This window comes from Schistocerca piceifrons, chromosome X, assembly GCF_021461385.2.
Source record: "Schistocerca piceifrons isolate TAMUIC-IGC-003096 chromosome X, iqSchPice1.1, whole genome shotgun sequence".
Taxonomy (NCBI): domain Eukaryota; kingdom Metazoa; phylum Arthropoda; class Insecta; order Orthoptera; family Acrididae; genus Schistocerca; species Schistocerca piceifrons.
In genome coordinates, this window is record NC_060149.1 from 309,773,071 (window position 1) to 309,792,704 (window position 19,634).

The window sequence follows — 19,634 nt, forward strand, 5'->3', positions numbered from 1 at the left end:
CCGGAGCGGGCAAGAGTTCCATGGCGGAGGACAGCTGGTCACGGGGACGCGATCGGCGGCGTGTGCCCCGGGGAGGCGCGTGGCGGCTGCAGCGAAGCGTCGAATGCGGGCGGCGCCGGCGGGAGAACAGGCGGCGGCGGCTGCTGCGGTGGCGCGTCGCCATGGGGCAAAATGGAAGGCATCGTCGGTAACACCTGGGGATGAGGCGAGCCAGTAGATGGGTCCCCAGGGCGCTGACTGGACGGCACCATCGCTGAAAGCAGACGGGGAGCGGCAGAACCCGTGCGACGACAGAGGCGCAGCTGATTGAGATGCCGACGCACCTCACCAGTGGCCCCCAAAACCAAATACATCGCACGGCCGAGGCAGCGAAGAATGCGCCCTGCGAGCCAACGCCAGGAACCTCGATAGTTGCGATAAAATACAACATCGCCTGGAGCAAAAGCAGGAGTCTGCCGCTGCACAGGAACCTGATGCGGCGTATGCAGCAAAGACATCAAGGTGCGATGAGGACGACCATGGAGCAACTCAGCCGGCGAGCGACCATCTCGGGGCTGAGAGCGATACGAAGACAAAAAGAGCAACAATGCGTCCTCCCGAGAATGCGACTCTTTCAACTTTAACATCTGTGACATGAAAGTCCTGACCAATCGTTCAGCGGCACCGTTTGACTGAGGCGAAAACGGCGCGGATGTCAGATGTTGAATACCATTGGCCTGGCAGAATGACTGAAATTCTGCGGACATGAATTGTGGGCCATTGTCGGAAACAATAGTCTGCGGAAGACCTTCAATGCAAAAGATAGCAGACAACGCTTGGATGGTGGCGGAGGACGTCGTGGAAGACATCCGGACAACAAAAGGAAAATTACTGAAGGCGTCGACCAGAACCAACCATCGAGCATTCCAGAATGGACCAGCAAAATCAATGTGCAAGCGTTGCCAAGGGGAAGTGGCTTTTGGCCATGCAAAGACTTTCTGCGGCGGTGCGGATTGTTGTTCGGCACACGCCATGCAAGAAGAACACATATTCGTAATCGCAGCATCGATTCCGAACCAAGTACAGTGCTGACGAGCAAGTTGTTTTGTTCGCACTATACCCCAATGTCCGTGGTGAAGAAGTCGTAAAACAGAGGACTGTAACGAACGTGGGGCCACGACTCTGGACTGATCATTATCAGAACGCAACAACAAAACACCACGTCGAACAAAAAGTCTCTCCTTGTGAGCAAAAAATCGGCGAACCAACGGATCCTCGATCCGAGACTTGGACAAAGGCCATTGCGTAGCAACAAAATGCAAAACAGTAGCAAGGACAGGGTCAGCAGCTGTGGCGGTAGCTACACGACGAAAATCAATCGGAAACGATTCGACCACTTCATCGGTTTCCGAATCAATGAACATGCAAGCAAGTTCGGAAGAATCGAATGCTTTATCCTCAGCAACAGGCAAACGGGACAACGCATCGGCGTTTCCGTGCTTAGCAGTGGACCGATACAAGATATCGTAGCGGTACTGCGAGAGAAAAATAGACCAGCGAATGAATTTCTGCGCTGTACGCGGAGGTACAGGCTTGTTCGGATGAAAAAGCGATGTCAAAGGTTTGGGGTCTGTGATGATGGTAAAGTGACGACCATACAAGAAATCATGGAACTTAGTAACACCAAACACGAGAGCCAAAGCTTCTTTCTCTATCTGGGAATAATTTCTTTGCGCAGATGAGAGCAATTTTGACGCTAAGGCAATAGGGCGATCATGGGAGCCAACTTTGTGCGCAAGCACAGCACCGATCCCGAAATCCCATGCATCTACCATCAACAAAAGGGGTTTCTGGGGATCGAAAGGCGTGAGGCAAGTATCAGAAAGCAATGCTGATTTCAACTGGCGAAAGGCGCGTACGCATTCCGTCGTCCAGAGAAACGGAACACCTGTACGGCGCAAGCGATTGAGCGGAGCTGAAAGGGAAGAGGCATTGCGCACATTCACTTACACCTTGCGATTCTAAATCGTTTAATGTTCCGGCGACCTCATCACGCAATGCGTGAGGAACATTGCGCGCTCTGAAAAAGTTCGGTTGCACGTCGACTTTCAGTTCCAAATGTGCTTCATAGTTTTTAGCGCAACCTAAGCCCGGTGCAAAAATGTCTGCAAATTCTTCACATACACTAGAAACACTGTCTGGAGGCACAGTTTGATTCACTGATTGGACCTGATTTACAATAGACATGTTAAACAACTGAAATAAATCTAAACCAAACAAGTTCACTGCAGGAGAATAACGAAGAACGTAAAATGACACAAGTTTCGTTTGTCCCTTGTATGTTGCAAGAAGGCTGCACTGTCCTAACACAGGAAGTTTCTGTCCTGAATATGTGGTTAGCTTAAAATTTGCGGCACGCAACGGAGGTTTGCCCAGTTGTTTGTACGTGTCGTGATTGAGCAATGAAACTGCAGCTCCGGTATCGAGCTGGAATGGTATCACTTTGCCTTCAAAGTCTAAGTCCACAAAAAGTTTATTGTCCTGCTGACGACAAGAGCGACTGTTTTGTGCAATTTGAACAGACACTGGTACAGAATCACTTGCTAATTGACGTGATTTCCGGCGACGTCGACGCACAGTTGTTGTGGGACGAACACAGTCACTGTTAGAGAAAGTGTCACTGGACGAAGTGGAATTAACGACATGAATGTCCATGGGCGAAGGTCCACGATCCTGAGTGTCCTTGGTTCGATTCCGGCGCGAAGCAAAGGGCCTGGAATGATTGTGATTGTCTGATCGGAGCTTTTTCTGGCAAACACTTTGAACATGTCCTTTCCTATTACAGAAAAAGCAAATAGCTTGGCGTGACGGGCAATGTTCACGCGAATGTCTAGTAGCACACCGCGGGCATGATTTCACTACATTTGTATGCTGGCGCGGCACACCTGGTTTACAGCGCGGCGGCAGCTGCGTTTGTTTGCGCGAGGGCAGTTGACCGGGCCGCGCAGCTCGCCCTGTGGGCCGGTTAATGTTACACACTGCTGGCGAAGTTTCAAAAGATTCCTGAGCACAGTCAAGTGTGTCTTGTCTATCTAATATGTCTATCACTTGTTGAAGGGAGGGATTAACTAGTTTCAATATTTGCTCCCTTATGCGAACATCAGAAACGTTCTGTGCAATTGCATCACGTACCATTGTATCTGAATAAGAAAGACCACAGTCACATTCAAAGGCACAGTCCCTAGTAAGTCCTTGCAATGTTGCTACCCACTCCCTATTAGTTTGACCGGCCGTACGTTTCGTACGAAAAAACGTATACCGTTTTGCAACCACATTAACTGTTTCTTTGAAATAGGCATCTAAAGCAGACAAAATTTCCTCGTAGGACAGAGTTGCTACGTCGCGTCGGGGAAACAATTTCACTATCACACGGTAGATGGACACACCGACACAAGAAAGCAAAAACGGCTGCCGCTCATTACCTTGAATTCTGTAGGCGGCGAGGTGAAACGCAAACTGGCGGGACCATTCCCGCCAAGTCTCGTGGGTTTCATCAAAACTGCGAAATGGTGGTGCAACGGCAGGTTGTGGCTGCGGTACTGGTGAAGCGGCGGCGGCCGCATCGGTTTGAATGGCACGTTGACCCTGGACGAGCTGTCCAAGGGCATCCAATAACGCCTGCGTCTGCTGATTCTGCAAGCGATAAAATTCGGACAGTACATCTGGAGATTGTGGCGAAGCCATGACACAAATAAATGTAAGCAAAGTAAAACACAAGATCCTTTGTAGACTCGTCGCCAATCTGTAGTAACGTAACAAGACTGTTACGCCACTTGAGGTAGCCGAAAGAAAGGCACGCGTACACACACGCCGACGGGCGTCAAGTCTGGAACAGGATAACTATTGAATGGTAGCAAGAAAAGTACGTAGCTGCTTTATACTTAACTTTAATGATGCCTTGTGATACATCTCTCTTGACTATACAAATGCGACTCGTAAGATACATGCACTGTTACAATTGGCGCCTTGCTAGGTCATAGCCATGGACTTAGCAGAAGGCTATTCTAACTGTCTCTCGACAAATGAGAGGAAGGCTTCGTCCGTATTGTCGCTAGCAATGTCGTCCGTACAACTGGGGCGAGTGCTCTGTCGTATATCGAGACCTGCCTTGTGGTGGCGCTAGGTCTGCGATCACACAGTGGCGACACGCGGGTCCGACATGTACTAAATGGACCGCGGCCGATTTAAGCTACCACCTAGCAAGTGTGGTGTCTGGCGGTGACACCACAATATCCATCATTTCAACACATGCAAATACAAGATGAGTATGATTCAGGTATCGTGTTCGCCGATAAATTTGAGCAGCCAGGTTGAGTCGTCCCTTGCTCGTGACTGGCTCTTTAGGCAGAAACAGTTCATGTGCACCATGCCATGTAAACAGCTCTCTAAACAGGTTAATAGATCCCCTGTGGGTCTGGGGGTTAGAATAGGCCCGAGGTATTTCTACCTGTCGTAAGAAGTGACTAAAAGGAGTCTCACACTTTTCGGCCCTATGAGTTGAGGTCCCTTTCTATAGTTTGACCAGCCACTTTCAAAATTCTACAGAAGTGCAGGCCATATGGGGAATGATGCCTTATGTGGTGCATGAGTTATCCATAGTGCCCTTAGATTCAATCTCCTGAATCTCTTGTCATGGCTTTGCATCTCCACCAGCGATTCAACTATTTGGGTGTGGACACTTTCCGGAGTATGTCATCTTCTTCCATTGTCTCCTGTCCTCTTTCACCCTGTAACAATATTGGATTTCTCTGCACCCAATATCCAGCATGGTAGCCAGTCCATTGTGGTGGGGCTGTCATTTACCCATTTGGTGGTAGCCTTCTGACAACAGAGGGATCACACTGCTGATGCCTATGTATGCTGAGGAGTAGATGCCTGCCTTCCTGGGGCATCAGGACTCCCGGCGATGGCCATCATGCCAGTTGGCCTTTGCTGTGGCTGGGTGGTGCGTGTGGGGAGAGCCCCTGATCAGAGTGGGTGGCATCAGGGTGGATGACCCCCAGTGAAGTGGACTAAGACATTTCTTGCTGGTGACCGTATGGCCCCAGCAGTCTCTGAGAAGGGCAGGATCGAGTACAGTGCCAACAGGTATCACCCTAAACCGTTTCCCTCCCTCACTATATCATGGGAAGAACGTAGGGCTACAGAACGGACAGAGCCATATTCGCCTCGGTTTTTAGTCTGGAGCAGAACTGATGGGGACTCCTTTCTACCTATGAAGCCTCAATTTTTCATTGAACACCTTGAGGATAAGTTTTGAGAAGTGATAGCACTGTCCAAGGTTCAAAACAGTGCAGTTGTGAATCAGACAGCATCCCCACCCCAATCCCGAGTATTACTCGCCTGTGACATGCTGGATGATATTCCTGTTTCCATCACTTCCCATAAAAGCCTCAACATGGTCCACGGGATCATTTTCCATTGCGATCTCCTCTTGCAGTCTGACAATGAGTCCACATCAATTTAGAGTGGTGGGGTGTTCATTTCACCTGGCGCATTTACAGGGGACCCAAAGACAACAGGGTTGCTACCGGTGCCTTCATCTTGGCCTTTGAGGGTGATTCATTGCCTGAAAAGGTCAAGTTGATGGTTTACTGCTGTGATGTTAAGCCATATGCCCCTCCCCCTGTGCAGTGCTTTAAGTGCTGGAAGTTCAGGCACATGTCTTCCCGCTGCACTTCCAGTGCCACATGTCGAGACTGCGGATGTCCACTGCACCCACGTACTCCATGTGCGCCTCCTCCCACTTTCATCAACTGTGGAGAGCACCACTCTCCCTGCTCACCAGACTGACCAGTACTCCAAAAGGGCTGGAAAATTATGGAGTACAAGACCCTGGACCGGTTGACTTACACAGAGGCTTAACGTAAATTTGAAAGATTACACCCCATTCATCTGATGTCAACATATGCTGCAGCTACATCACCATTGCTATCCCAAGTGCCAGTGGTTCCTCACTATGTGCCACGAACAGTGGGCCCTCTAAGCCACCAGAATACATCTGCCCCCTTTGTGGTAGGAGGCAAATCTTCCTCCATTGCTCCCAAAGCACCTACTTCGGGATCAAGGCCCCCCTGAACGCAGGGGATATCGGTCTCTTCCCCCCTGCCAGAGAAGCGACAGCCTCCTTTGGCTCCTCTTGTGTTGTGCAGAAGGGGTCCCTTGGGGCCCTCTCTCCCAAGGTCTCCAATAGTGCCACGATGGACACTCGCCAGTGGCTCAAGGAGCCAAAAGCTGCTGAATGAAGAGCTTCATGGTCTTCCTCCGTGCCTAAAGCTGCTTTGGAGACAGCTTTCCAGCAAACTCCTAAAGGGAAGCGAGACAGCAAGCAAACTAAGAAGAAGTTTGCTAAGAAACAGGACTCTCTGGTGGCCGCAGCACCACCACTCCCTACCAATTCTGCATCTGAGGATGCAGTGGAGATCTTAGCATCCCCTGTGGACCTGGATCTCACTGACACCTCATCCACCATCACAATGGCTACAATTACACGATTGGTGGCAGTAGGTGACCCTGAAACATAACCTGCCTCCTTGCGCTCTTCATGCCTTCCCAGCCTGACTATAAAATCATCTTTCATTGGAATTGCAGCGGTTTCTTCCACCACCTGGCTGAGCTACAGCAACTCTTAAGCTTTACATCTGCTTTCTGCAATGCCCCCCAGGAAATCTGGTCCCCAGCATTACAAGAACCATAGCGACTATAACAGAGTGTCAGGTGGAGTTTGTGTCTATGTCCTGAACTCAGTATGCAGTGAACCTGTGCCACTTCAAATCCCTCCTGAAGCTGTGGCTGTCAGGATAAGGATGACGCAGGAAATGACTGTCTGAGACGTATATCTTCCTCCACATGGTGCAGTACCCCTGAATGCATTGGCTGCACTGATTCATCAAGTCCCTAAGCCTTTCCTACTTTTGGGAGATTTTAACACTCATAACCCCTTGTGGGGTGGCACCGTGCTTGCTGGTCAAGGCAGAGATGTCAAAAATTTACTGTCACAACTCGACCTCTGCCTTTTAAATACAGGTGCCCCCACACATTTCATTGTGGCACATGGCACATATTTGGCCATTGATCTCTTGGTTTGCAGTCCTGGCCTTCTCCCATCTATCCACTGGAGAGCACATGACGAGCTGTGTTGTAGTGACCACTTCCCCATCTTCCTGTCACTGCTCCAGCGTCAGGCCCACAGATGGCCTTTAAACAAGGCAGACTGGGATGCTTTCACCTGTGCTGTCACCGCTGAATCTCCCCCACATGGTAACATCAATGTGTTGGTTGAGCAGGTAACTACAATGATCATTTCTGCGGCGGAAAACATGATCCCTCATTCTTCAGGGTGCCCCCGGCGAAAGACAGTCCATTGGTGGTCACCAGAAGTCGCTGAGGCAATTAAGGAGCGTCAGAGAGCTCTACAGAGGCATAAGCGACACCATTCCCTGGAGCACATCATAGACTTTAAACGGCTTCGGTCCCACATTTGCCAGCTTATCAAAAGACAGAAACAGGAGTGTCACCTTCCCAAGCCTGGGAAAAGATCAAACGAGTTTTTGGGTACCAGACCCAAACAGGTGTTCCCGGTGTCAACATAAATGGCGTGTTATCTACCAACATAAACGCGATTGCTGAGTGCTTTGCTGAGCGCTGTGCTCGTGCCTCTACGTTGGAGAATTACACCCTCCCCCTCCCCAGCCTTTTGCACTCTCAAACTATGGATGGAAGGGAAAGTCCTCTTGTTCACTACACGCCACAGTGAACCCAATAATGCCCCATTTACAGAGTGGGAGCTCCTCAGTGCCCTTGCACATTCCCCCGACACAGTTCCGGGGCCAGATCAGATCCACAGTCAGATGATTAAACATCTCTCATCTGACTACAAGCGACATCTTGTGATCTTCAACTGGATCTGGTGCGATGGCATCTTTCCCTTGCACTGACGGGAGAGCACCATAATACCAGTCCCCGAACCCGGCCAAAACCTGCTTGATTTGGACTGCTATCAGCCCATCAGCCTCACCAATGTTCTTTGTAAGCTGTTGGAATGTATGGTGTGTCGATGGTTGGTTTGGGTCCTGGAGTCACGTGGCCTACTGGCTTCATGCCAGGGCTGTTTCCACCTGGGTCGCTGTACCACTGATAATCTTGTGTCCCTCGAGTCCGCCATCCGAACAGCCTTCCCCAGACGCCAGTACCTTGTTACCGTCTTTTTTTATTTACGAAAAGCATATGACACCACCTGGCGACATCATATCCTTGCCAAATTATGCGAGTGGTGTCTCCGGTGCCCGCTTCCGTTTTTTATCCAGAATTTCCTGTCGCTTTGTACTTTCCGTGTCCAAGTTGGCGCCTCCCATAGTCCCCCCCCCATATCCTGGAGAATGGGGTCCTGCAGGTCTCTGTATTGAGTATATCTCTATTTTTAGTGGCCATTAACAGTCTAGCAGCAGCTGTAGGGCCGTCCGTCTCACCCTCTCTGTATGCAGACGACTTCTGCATTTCGTACTGCTCCATCCGGTACTGGTGTTACTGAGAGGTGCCTACAGGGACCCATCTACAAGGCACAGTCATGGACTCTAGCCCATGGCTTCCAGTTTTCAGCCACAAAGTCATGTTTTATGCACTTCTGTCGGCGTTGTACCTTTCATCCAGAACCAGAACTCTACCTTACTGATGATTCCCTCACTGTAGTGGAGACATATCAGTTTTTAGGACTGGTTTTCGACGCCTAATTAACTTGGATTCCTCTCCTTCGCCAGCTTAAGCGGAAGTGCAGGCAGCACCTCCGCTGCCTGAGGAACACCAGCTGGGGTGCAGATCACTGTATGCTGCTGCAGCTCTGAGAGCCCTTGTTCAATTCTGCCTTGACTATGGGAGTCTGGTTTATGATTTGGTGGCGCCCTCAGCATTGTGTATACTTGAGCCAGTGCACCACTGTGGCGCTCGACTAGTGGTGGGAGCTTTTAGGATGAGTCTGGTGACCAGCGTCCTGGCAGAGGCTGGTGTCCCTCTATTGCAGGTCAGGCATGCGCAACTGCTCGCCAGTTACGTTGCACACGTTTGTAGTTCTGCTGCTCAACCAAATTACCATCTCCTTTTCCCACAAATGGTGGTTCATCTCCCACATTGGAAGCCCAGGTCAGGGCTTACAATTGCAGTTCGCGTCCAATCCCTTCTGTCTGAACTGGAGTCCTTGCCTTTACCACCTATACCCAAGGTCCATTCACATACATCTCCATGGTTTACACCCAGGCCGCAGCTTTGCCTGGACCTTTCGCATGGACCATAGGACTCAGTTCACCCCGCAGATCTCCGCTGTCACTTCCTCTCGATTCTTGACATGTACCGAGGCCATGAAGGGGTTTACACCGATGGTCACATCGGCTTTGCATATGTCCATGGAGGACATATTCAACAGCATTCATTGCCCAATGGCTGCAGTGTTTTCACTACAGAGCTGATGGCTATATCTCGTGTTCCTGAGCACATCTGTTCAGGCCCTGGGGAGTCATTTCTTCTGTGTACTGACCCCTTGAGCAGCCTACAAGCTATCGACCAGTGCTAACCTCATCATCCTCTGGCAGCAACCATGCAGGAGTCCATCTATGCCCTGGAACAGTCCGGTCGTTCAGTGGTGTTTGTGTGGACCCCAGGACATTTCGGAATCGCAGGCAATGAACTTGCTGACAGGCTGGCCAAACAGGCTACACGGAAACCACTTATGGAGATTGGCATTCCAATTACTGACCTGCATTTGTTTTTGTGCCACCAGGTTTTCCGGCTTTGGGAGACGGAATGGCATAGTCTTAATAACCACATCAAACTGTGTGTCATTAAGGAGACTACGAATGTGTGGCAGTCCTCCATGCGGGCCTCTCACAGGGACTCTGTGGTTCTATGCTGGCTCCACATGGGCCATGCTTGGGCACAACTACCTCCTGCACCGTGAAGACCTGCCTCAGTGTCAGTGTGGCACCCGGTTGACAGTGGCCCATATTCTGGTGCACTGTTCCACTTTGACTGCCCTGTGACGAAATCTTCGGTTACCGGACTTGTTGCCACTTATTTTATCTGACAATGCCTTATCGGGTGATTTAATTATACTTTTTATACCTGAGGGTGGGTTTTATCATTTGATCTAAGTTTTAGCGCATGTCCTTTGTCCCTCTGTGTCCTCCACCCTAGTGCTCATAGGGTGGAGGTTTTAATGTGCTGCAGAGTGGCTGGCATCTCGTAATCTGCTTTGTCGTTTTAATATCTTCTACCTATTTATTGTGTTTCTGTGATTTTCTTGTCCCCTTTTGTCCATTTAAGTGTTTGTCGCCCTTTGTTCATCCTTGTGGTTTTTCCTTTCTCTTCGTTTTGTGTTGTCAGTCTCGCTTGTTTTATTCTCATTCTTGTGGCATTGTTTTATTTGGAACAAGGGATCAATGACCTAGCAGTTTCATCCTTCCCCTCTCTTTTAAACTAACCAACCAACCTGGCAAATAGAATTAAGTCATACCTTCGGTGCTATTCGTGGCACAAATGCCATGACTGCCCACCCAGACAAGCACAGTGTTGCACTTGGAGCAAGAAAGGTCACGTACAATCCGTATGTTTGCAACGGAACAAACAAAAGAATTCTGCCCACTCACGTAATCAATGCAGTGTATTCAAAGCCTGCTGCAGTCATTAGCAAAACTAGCAAGCAAACACTTTCTTCAGTGCTATGCCAGTCCAACAAACTTTTTGTTCAGTTGCATATAAGTGGGAAGCATGTGAAATTTCAGTTGGACATGAGTGCCTCTGTTACATTGCTGAATCGTGACACATATGAACTGTTAGGCTCCTCACACCTTTCTAAAAGTAGCACACACCTCACAGCTTATAATAGACAAGACATCCCTGTTCTCAGAAAATGTACTTTGCCTGCCATGTATCACTTGTGTACGCAAACTATGACTTTCATGTGCTACAATCATGCGATTGTGAGAACATATTTGGCCTTGATTTATTTTATTTTTTTGGTGTTAACATTCAGGAAACACTGTTGTCAATGACTGCATTCAGTGCCAAAGACAGTGTAGGTAGCTTGCTGAAAAAATTCCCTGAACTTTTTCTGAAGCTTTATTCAAGGCTAACAATTTTGTTATTTTATTGCACATATTACTATGAAAGACAATGCCCAGCCGAAATTTTGCTGGGCAGAACTGTTCCCATTGCATTATGGGACAAAGTGTCCACTGAACTTAAAGAATTGCAAGATAGTGGAGCTATTGCGCCCATACAAGCTAGTCAATGGGCAAGTCCACTGGTTTTGCTCCCCAAACATTCAGCTCACATTCGCCTCTGTGTTGACTTTAAATCTACAGTCATCCTACAAGCTGTGATTGATAATTATCCATTGCCACCCCAGAGGATCTCACGAATGGATTAGGCACTGGTCATTACTTTTCAAAAATTGATTTGCGCGATGCCTATCTTCAAATACTAGTAGACGAAGCATCTCAAAACGTGTCGTGAGCATTCATTTGGGCTTGTTTAAATATTTGCATTTGCCTTTTGGCAGTGCTTCTGCACCCACCATTTTCCAACAGTATTTGGAACAACTGACTGCTCAAGTACCAAACTGTTCAAACTATTTGGATGATACTGTTGTGGCAGGTCATACACCTGAAGAACACACTGAAAATTTGTATAGTTTGTTTCGTGTGTTATCTGATGCAGGACTAGAGTGTACACTGGACAAGTGTGACAGTTTTAAACCTGAGTTGCAGTATCTTGGTCATGTCATAAACAGTCAAGGTGTACATCCTCTTTAGTCACATTTGTTAGCCATACAGGACCTGCCAGTTCCTCACAACATCACAGAATTGCAGTCAGTCTTAGGGAAAATGAACTATTATGTTCAGTTCATATCAAATGCTACACAAATCACAGCTCCATTGCATCAATTTCATCGTAAGAACATCCCCTTTGTTTGGATAGATGAGCGCCAAGAAACTTTTAAAAAATATAAAGATGTATTTCTCAGTGATCACTGCTTGGTAAACTTTTATCTTGACCTACCTGTTGTGTTGCAAGTTGACGCTTCCGCTTATGGAAATGGTGCAGTGCTATGGAAATGGTGCAGTGCTTTTGCACAGATTTGGTGATAAAGACAGGCATATTGCTTTTGCATCAAAAGTGCTGTCCAGATCTCAGTGTAACTATTCACAAATAGAGAAAGATTGGCTATTGTGTATGGTGTCACCAAATTCCACCACTATTTGTATGGCAGAAAATTCTACTTAGTAAATGGATCACAAGCCACTGCAGTCCTCGTTTTATCCTATGAAGCTGGTTCCTGTACAAACTGTCCAAAAATTGTAAAGATGGCCTTTGTTGTTGTCTCAATAACAATATGAGAGAGTGTATCGTCCAACAGCTCGACATGGTAATGCAAATGCACTTTCACGTCTTCCGATTGACCCTGATACAGACTTTGATGCTTCTGGTGCATCTTGTTGTCACATCAATGCTCACAATTCTGAATTGCTTCAGTCCTTTCCGCTGAATTATAGGAAAATTCCTCAGGCCATGGAAGCTCATTCAAATTTGAACATTTTGCTAAAATATATTCGCACATCTTGGCCTGACTCATTGCAGTAGCGTGCTGATACTTTGCATGTCGGCATAGCCTTGCTATACAGAAAGGAGTGATTCTTGTTCAAAATGACTGTGGACAGTCACATGTGCTGATCCCCAAAGCTTTGCAAAAAGAAGTATTGCAGTTACTTCACCAAGGACACTGGGGGATTGTTTGTATGAAACAGTTAGTATGTCGACACTGCACTTGGCTGGGTATGGACACCCAAATAGAACAGATTATGTCACAGTGCCATGCATGTGTTGAAAATCAGTTTGCTCAGCCACAAATGTTGTCTGCTTGGCCTAAGTCACAATCATCATGGCAATGTGTGCACATAGACTTTGCGGGATCTTTTTGGAACACTCGTTGGTTGATTGGGTTGACTTTTATAGCAAGTTTCCTTTTGCTGTGCCAGTGAACTCAACGACGTCACATAGCACTTTTTAGGTGTTGTCCTCAATTGTTTCCTTTGAAGATTTGCCTAAACTCATAGTGTTGGACAATGGTTCTCAGTTCACATCAAATGAATTTGAATCATTCTGTGAACACAATGGCATACAGCACCTAACTAGTGCACCATTCCATCCACAGTCGAACTGTGAAGTGGAACATTTTATCAGAATCAAAAGAAGGCTGGAAGTATCGCTTCGAACTGCATGATTTTGTGTTTTACGGGGTTTTTAGGAGCAGCAGATGGTGGGTGCAAGGCGAGATCCTTTGTCGAATTGGCCTATGCATGTATCTCATTTCAGGCCCAGACGGATTGCAGCACCGACATCACAATAAAATTCGCCACTGCCATGTGCATGGTTATCCTTCTGTATCTCTTCCCCCAGATTCACAGATCCCGAGGACAGTGTGGCCACAGCAGCTGCCAGAGGGTGTCATCACAACACCACAGGACAACCCCATCCAGATGGAGCCTTTGCCTCCTCTGCCTGCTCTCGTCCTACCAATGGAGCTGGATCCACAAATGCCGCAGTAGCCAACGCCTTCTACATTGTGGTATGGGCCTCAGGAGGTGGACATGTACCCTTCTGGATGTCTTCCGGGGGACATTTCCACCAGTGCACAGGCCAGATAGTGGGGTATGACTGGAAGTCTCACGTCCCCTGCAGCCACAGCTTCCAGTCCATTAGTGTGTCCACCCTGCTGCCTCCCCCACTGTTTTCATGCTCCATATACAATGACAGTCCATCACCTTGGTGGGGAGCAATGTAACGGCATAAAGTCAAGCACCAGCATGCTATTTGGGAATGATAGAAAAGAGGTGGCTGTGAGAAGACATCAGCCAGTCGCACGCTGACTGACCCCTCTCCAGGATGACTACACGACAACAGCAGCCCCTATGTGACGAGGACATAAGTGCCGTGACTGACTGGTGATGCTCCAGTTGAATAGCCACTTCACGACCAGCGGCTGGATAGAAGCGTCAGTGCTCATTACTTTGCTTGTACACTCTATGTAACACAGACATGGGAACTGTTATACTGAAGAAATTGCTTATTTTGTATGTCACTCTTTGCTTGTGACACATCTGTGTAATTGTCAGATTTAAGTATTGTCTTTTAATTTTTTTTAATAAAACTCATTAATATGATTTGTTTGAATTGTTTTTCTAGTGAACTGAGTAGGATTCCTGGACTTCACATATTTGATGACAAACTTAGAGACATAATGAAATTTGCCAGTGATGGTACAGGTAACAGGACCTCCACAACCCATCTCCTCAGAAAAATACAGTCCTATGTAAACAATGCTGTCAACCTGCACCATACTGTTCACTTTGCAGAATAAAGAGATGCCAGCTGATGTGGGAGCAGATTTTCCACTGGCCATATTCTGCAGTTCTGTGTACTGACACGTCCTTAGAAGCGGAAATGGGCTTCATCTGTCCACAGAATGTTCCATAGTCATTCACTGTCCACTTCCATGCAAGTAAGAAATTCTAGAACAAACATTTGTCTTACTGCCAGGTCAGTATGAAACAACTCCTGAACATGAGTAATTTTGTATAGCAATGCAGGAAGTATCGAAGAATTTCATGCACCATGCTCAAAGGCATGTCCAGAGTTTGGGCAATTCCCTGTGCACTGCATATTTTCACACCACTTCTCGACCCCTCCTGCAATGTTGTGGCCACACCTTCTACTGATGTTGGATCAATTGTTTTCCTCCCTGTTGCAAACTGCAGTTCAAGCAAACCTATCTTTATGAATTTGGCAATCATATTCTCCACATCCTTGGCAGACATTGGACCTGCACCTTTTTTTCATACCCTTTAGTGCCTGAAGTTTCTGCAGAACTACTGGTGTACGGTCAGTCACAAAAGAGCTTTACCAGCAGCAAACGATCCTGCATTGAGAGTCATGCAGAGCATCTCAGATACGAACTGGGGAACAGCTGTATACCTCCCATCTTTTATTTTGCATATTCTGCTGCTTACTGTGAGACATAGTTGTAAAATTTTCGTTCAGATTTTTTTTTCCCATAACATTTCATCCTCCTTTAATAATATTCCGTTCAAATTTGACGTCTTTCCAAGCATTGGTCCTTTTTTTTCTACAACTTTTTGTACTTGGAAGTTTAATTATAATCACTCTGTATAACAGATGCCATATTACATTGACAATTTTTCTAATTTTTTCAGCATAATATAAAAGTATAAAAATGTAAATACATTTCTAAAAATACAAAAACATGTTCAAATATAATATACAGAGGATGGTCAGAAACAGTCTGAAAAGCTTGCAGGGTGTCCCAGGATAGGTTGTGCTGAGAAATAATTATTAAGGAAAAAATTCTGTGTGTTGCACTGTTTCCTAGTTAATTAGTATTGAAGTTAGCCAATCAGGTTGTTGCATGTGCAAATTCAAGTGGCCCAACAGAGATGGTGTCACAAAATATGTTCTTCATTTGGTTTCCCCAAACCAAACTAGAGAGCTTTACAAAAATTGGAAATGGGATGGTAGTAAGGATCAAACCCAAACCAAAGGCTGAGCAGTCACATTCACTATCAGCTGCACTCTGGGAACAACTGACACTAATTGTAACTAGTGGACTGCTTGAATTTTCATGCATGATGCCTTGATTGGCTAACCTCAATGCTATTTAACTTTGAAGTGGCACAACATATTGAATTTTTTTCTTAACAATTATTTCTCAGCACAACCTGCACTAAAACACCATTACAAGCTTTTCAGACTGTTTCTAATCACCTTGTACAAGCCTTCATCATCTATGAACTTGAACACTAGTGTCCTCTGGTTTTATGCTGGCCTCAGAAAAACTGCAGTCTTGGCACATACTTTGTGGTTCATAACTTGCTTTTCTTTTTTGTTTTATCATCTGTATGATGCATTGTTTTTGTGGAATTTGATAGAATTAAAGTACGATGTCCATGTGAAATGCGACCTCTTCAATTTCCTCATATTTGATGTTTCAGTAATGTAGTATATTTCTGTTGTCTAAAGTTATTATATAAAGAAAACAACAATAAGTTACTAATAATGCTTTTGCTGATGTAGTTCCAATGCTACAGTTAGTTTTAGAAGCACATCTCTCTGCATATGTCCAAGGTGTCCTTTTGCATGATCACTGTGCAACTGTTTGGCCTGCATGTTTGCTGCAAATACAGCAATGGCGCTACTATATAATCTTTTCACTGGAATTGATAGTTCATGTCAATTTCAGTCTGAGCTACCTCATACACAGTTTTGCAAGCTTTCTTAGTTACTTTACTTGAATAATAAAACAATAATTTTCTTGTTAAAGTATAGACCAAAATATTAACACACATGGCACCAGCAAATTGAAATTCCTCCTACTTTAGTGGTAGGATTTATTGTTTGGGACTAGCTCTCCAGCAGTAGTAAGTAAGTTATATTGTGCACAGCTTCTGTTGAATTGAATTGAATTGAATTTTATTTGATCCTGTAAGATTACATTGTGTACAGTAAATGTACGTGTAGTATAGGACATGTCAAAGTATTAACATTCTTTATCACTTATTTTTCTACACCTTTAGCTTACATTTTTACATCACTGATAATGAGTAACAATATATACAAATTTAATGGCATAAGTATTCTGCAACACTGTAAAACTCTTTTTCAATGAGATAGCCTTTAAATTTTTTTGGACAGTCATTATGAAGTACACTATCTTGCAGGTTTTTGGGCAGACTTCTTAGTAGTCTGATACCAGAGTACTGGGGTCCTTTTTCTAGCATTGCCAGTCGGTGGGTATGCTCCGTACTTCATTCTTCCTTCTTATATTGTGGGTGTGTACACTAGCATTTGTAATCCAGTCCTCACTACCTTTTGTGATGTACATTATTGTTTTGTATATATACAACGATGAAAAAGTTAAGATACCTAAATTCTTGAAACAGTTTCTGCACGTTTCAGAGGTCTTTCTTCTTAAAATGGTCCTAATTGCTTTTTTTTTTTTGTAATGTGAACACTCGTTTTGTCTCTTGTTTGTTTGAGTTTCCCCACACAGTCACTCCATACTGTAAGTATGGTTCGAAAAGTCCATGATACACTGTACACAGAAGGTTCTTGTCTGACTACTGTGATAGCTGCATCATTAAGAATATGACAGAGCCCAGTTTCTTACAGACATTATTAATATGTTTTTTCCATTTCAGTTCATTATCCACAAGAATACCTAAGAATCTGCATTAATCAGCAAAATAACATTTGTTGTTTTTGCCTCCAGCTTTTCTCTTGTGTTTCCTGTGACCACATCCAGTATGTGTCTTCATATGTGGCAATTGTGTCTACATGACAATCCCTGTCCAGCAATGTCAACAGGGGGATACAGTTCAGTCCCAAGAGGGAAGAGTTTAGTAATGCACCAGCTCACCTATAACTGCCCAGCTTTCTGCTCGGTATCTTGTCCTGTACAGTAACTGTTTTAAATATATTTAGGGATTTCGAGAGCTCTTAAGCAGGTAAACATCAGAAGCCACCAGAGATTGTTGAATGGGCTTATAACGTTTTCCATTATAGAACTACATACAAGGGTTGGAACTTAAATGCTGGCAACTATTTATTTACAGCTCGTACAAAATAGATATGTGTTTCAAAGTTTTACTGGCCTTCAAAGTCGTCACCAGCATTGTGCATAACCCATTGCCAATGATGTGGAAGTTGTAGGATACTCTTAGCAGTGCCAGTTGTGTTGACCGTTCGAGCGGCACGGTCTATTGCCAAACGAATTTGTAGCAGTTCTGAAGCAAATGCTGTGAAGTGTTTTCAGTTTAGAAATTGAGTTGAACTTATGAGGGCTTAAGTCAGGGGAGTGCAGTAGGTGGTATAGCACTTAGCAGCACCATCAGTCAAAGAAATCAGTAACAGCTTGAACTGTACGTGCTTGAGCATTGTCCTGGAAAATGATGGTCAGGTCCTGCATCGAGTGTCATCACTTCTGTCTCTGTGCTGTTCGTTTTTGGAACGCAACCTTTGACCAGCTTACAGACAGAAGTAATGACACTTTCTGCAGGACCTGACCATCATTTTGCAGGACAGTGCTCAAGCATGTACAGTGCAAGTATGGCAAGAGTACTTAGTTGATATGACTATCATTTTGTTCGGTTATGACAATTTCACTACACTTTGAATAGTCTTCTGTTACTTTATCAGACTACAGCATAACTAATATACCATATTTTAATAAGGCAGTCACACTTTCCTCTCGGTATTCCTGTTGCAAACATAGAATATCATGAAAATTGCAGTGCACATTTTCACAGTCACGGATTATGTTTCTCTCTTCTAAGGTATTTAAACATTTGCAATAGATCCATTTTTGGGACCACAAACATAACTTGACATCACATTTCATCTTATTACTATGTTTCACACACACAAGGTTTAAAAAGTCATAGTTTTCTGCAAATCTGGTAATTAGTACGCTTACACACACGGTCGTGCAGAAAGGAAAAAAGGATGGGTGCAACACAGGTTGGGCGGTAAGTATTAGAACAAAACACGATAAATTTTTTAGCAGAAAAGTAATGACTGTTATTTTTAAGGATATACGGAAACAACCACTAACAAACATCCAGTTTATAAGAGAATTTAATGGATGTGCTATTATATCCTCAGTTTTTTTCTCTCGAAAATAGAGAGTCCATAAATGTCTTCTGATTTTGAGTAACTTAGTTTTGCTATTGCACTTTTATTATTGGTTACTTTTACCTCTTATCTTTTAGTGCCAGGAACTAAATCTTCAATATTTTGTAGGAAAAGAGTTTTCATGTTTTGAGTCATGGATGTTGTCATATTTACGATTGTGTTCAGCTGCAGCAGTGTTATTCATACTGCCAGCATGAACAAAGAATGTGTTGAAATCATCTGGTGTGATACCAGCATCATAGGAATTATTTTTGCTAATATCTTTACTTCTGCCCACATAAGTCCTGACAACAATTCAGGCTACTTTACATTTATTTTGCAACTTATTAATATAAACGTCATTAACATTGCACTTGCTTAATCTGACTGATTTCTGCCTTATATTTGTTCTTTAACTATATGTGGCTTGCTCTTTCTGCTCCACTATCCCTTGATTTGTCATAGGAAATTATTAACAAAGTTAATAGCTTTCGTAGATAGTGTGTGAACCGGTAATGCACAGATGTGAGACCATATATCCTGTCAGTTCCCTTATTTTTTCTCACTACTTTAGGGCAATTAGTTTTAAATGTATCTGACAGTGCACTGACAGTTAATGTAAATGCATTTTCAATGTGAGTAGGCCTGCTTCCAAGCAGAATGCCATTCCAGTTTGTTGTCTTTAGCCAGGTTCTGGACTTAATTTCACTGGAATCAGATATAGACTTTTTAGTATTTAATTTAACTGAACACCTTTATGCACTGATATAATGTGTATTGAACAACCCTACTTGATAACTGATTTGTATCAACATTAGTAATTACATTGTCAAGGCAAGCAGTTTGTCTTGTCAAGTGATCGT

The 19,634-nt window shown here is 45.0% G+C and overlaps 1 long non-coding RNA gene across 2 annotated transcripts in view; it reads left to right on the forward strand.

The window, feature by feature from the left end:
- The window catches only part of LOC124723100, a 29,263-nt gene extending 15,014 nt beyond the window's left edge, over positions 1-14,249 (forward strand). For both annotated transcript variants that reach the window (XR_007006506.1, XR_007006507.1), the window contains exon 2: positions 13,486-14,249. This is a non-coding gene — a long non-coding RNA (uncharacterized LOC124723100). The remainder of the gene's footprint in view (positions 1-13,485) is intronic.
- The last annotated feature ends 5,385 nt before the right edge of the window (positions 14,250-19,634 follow it).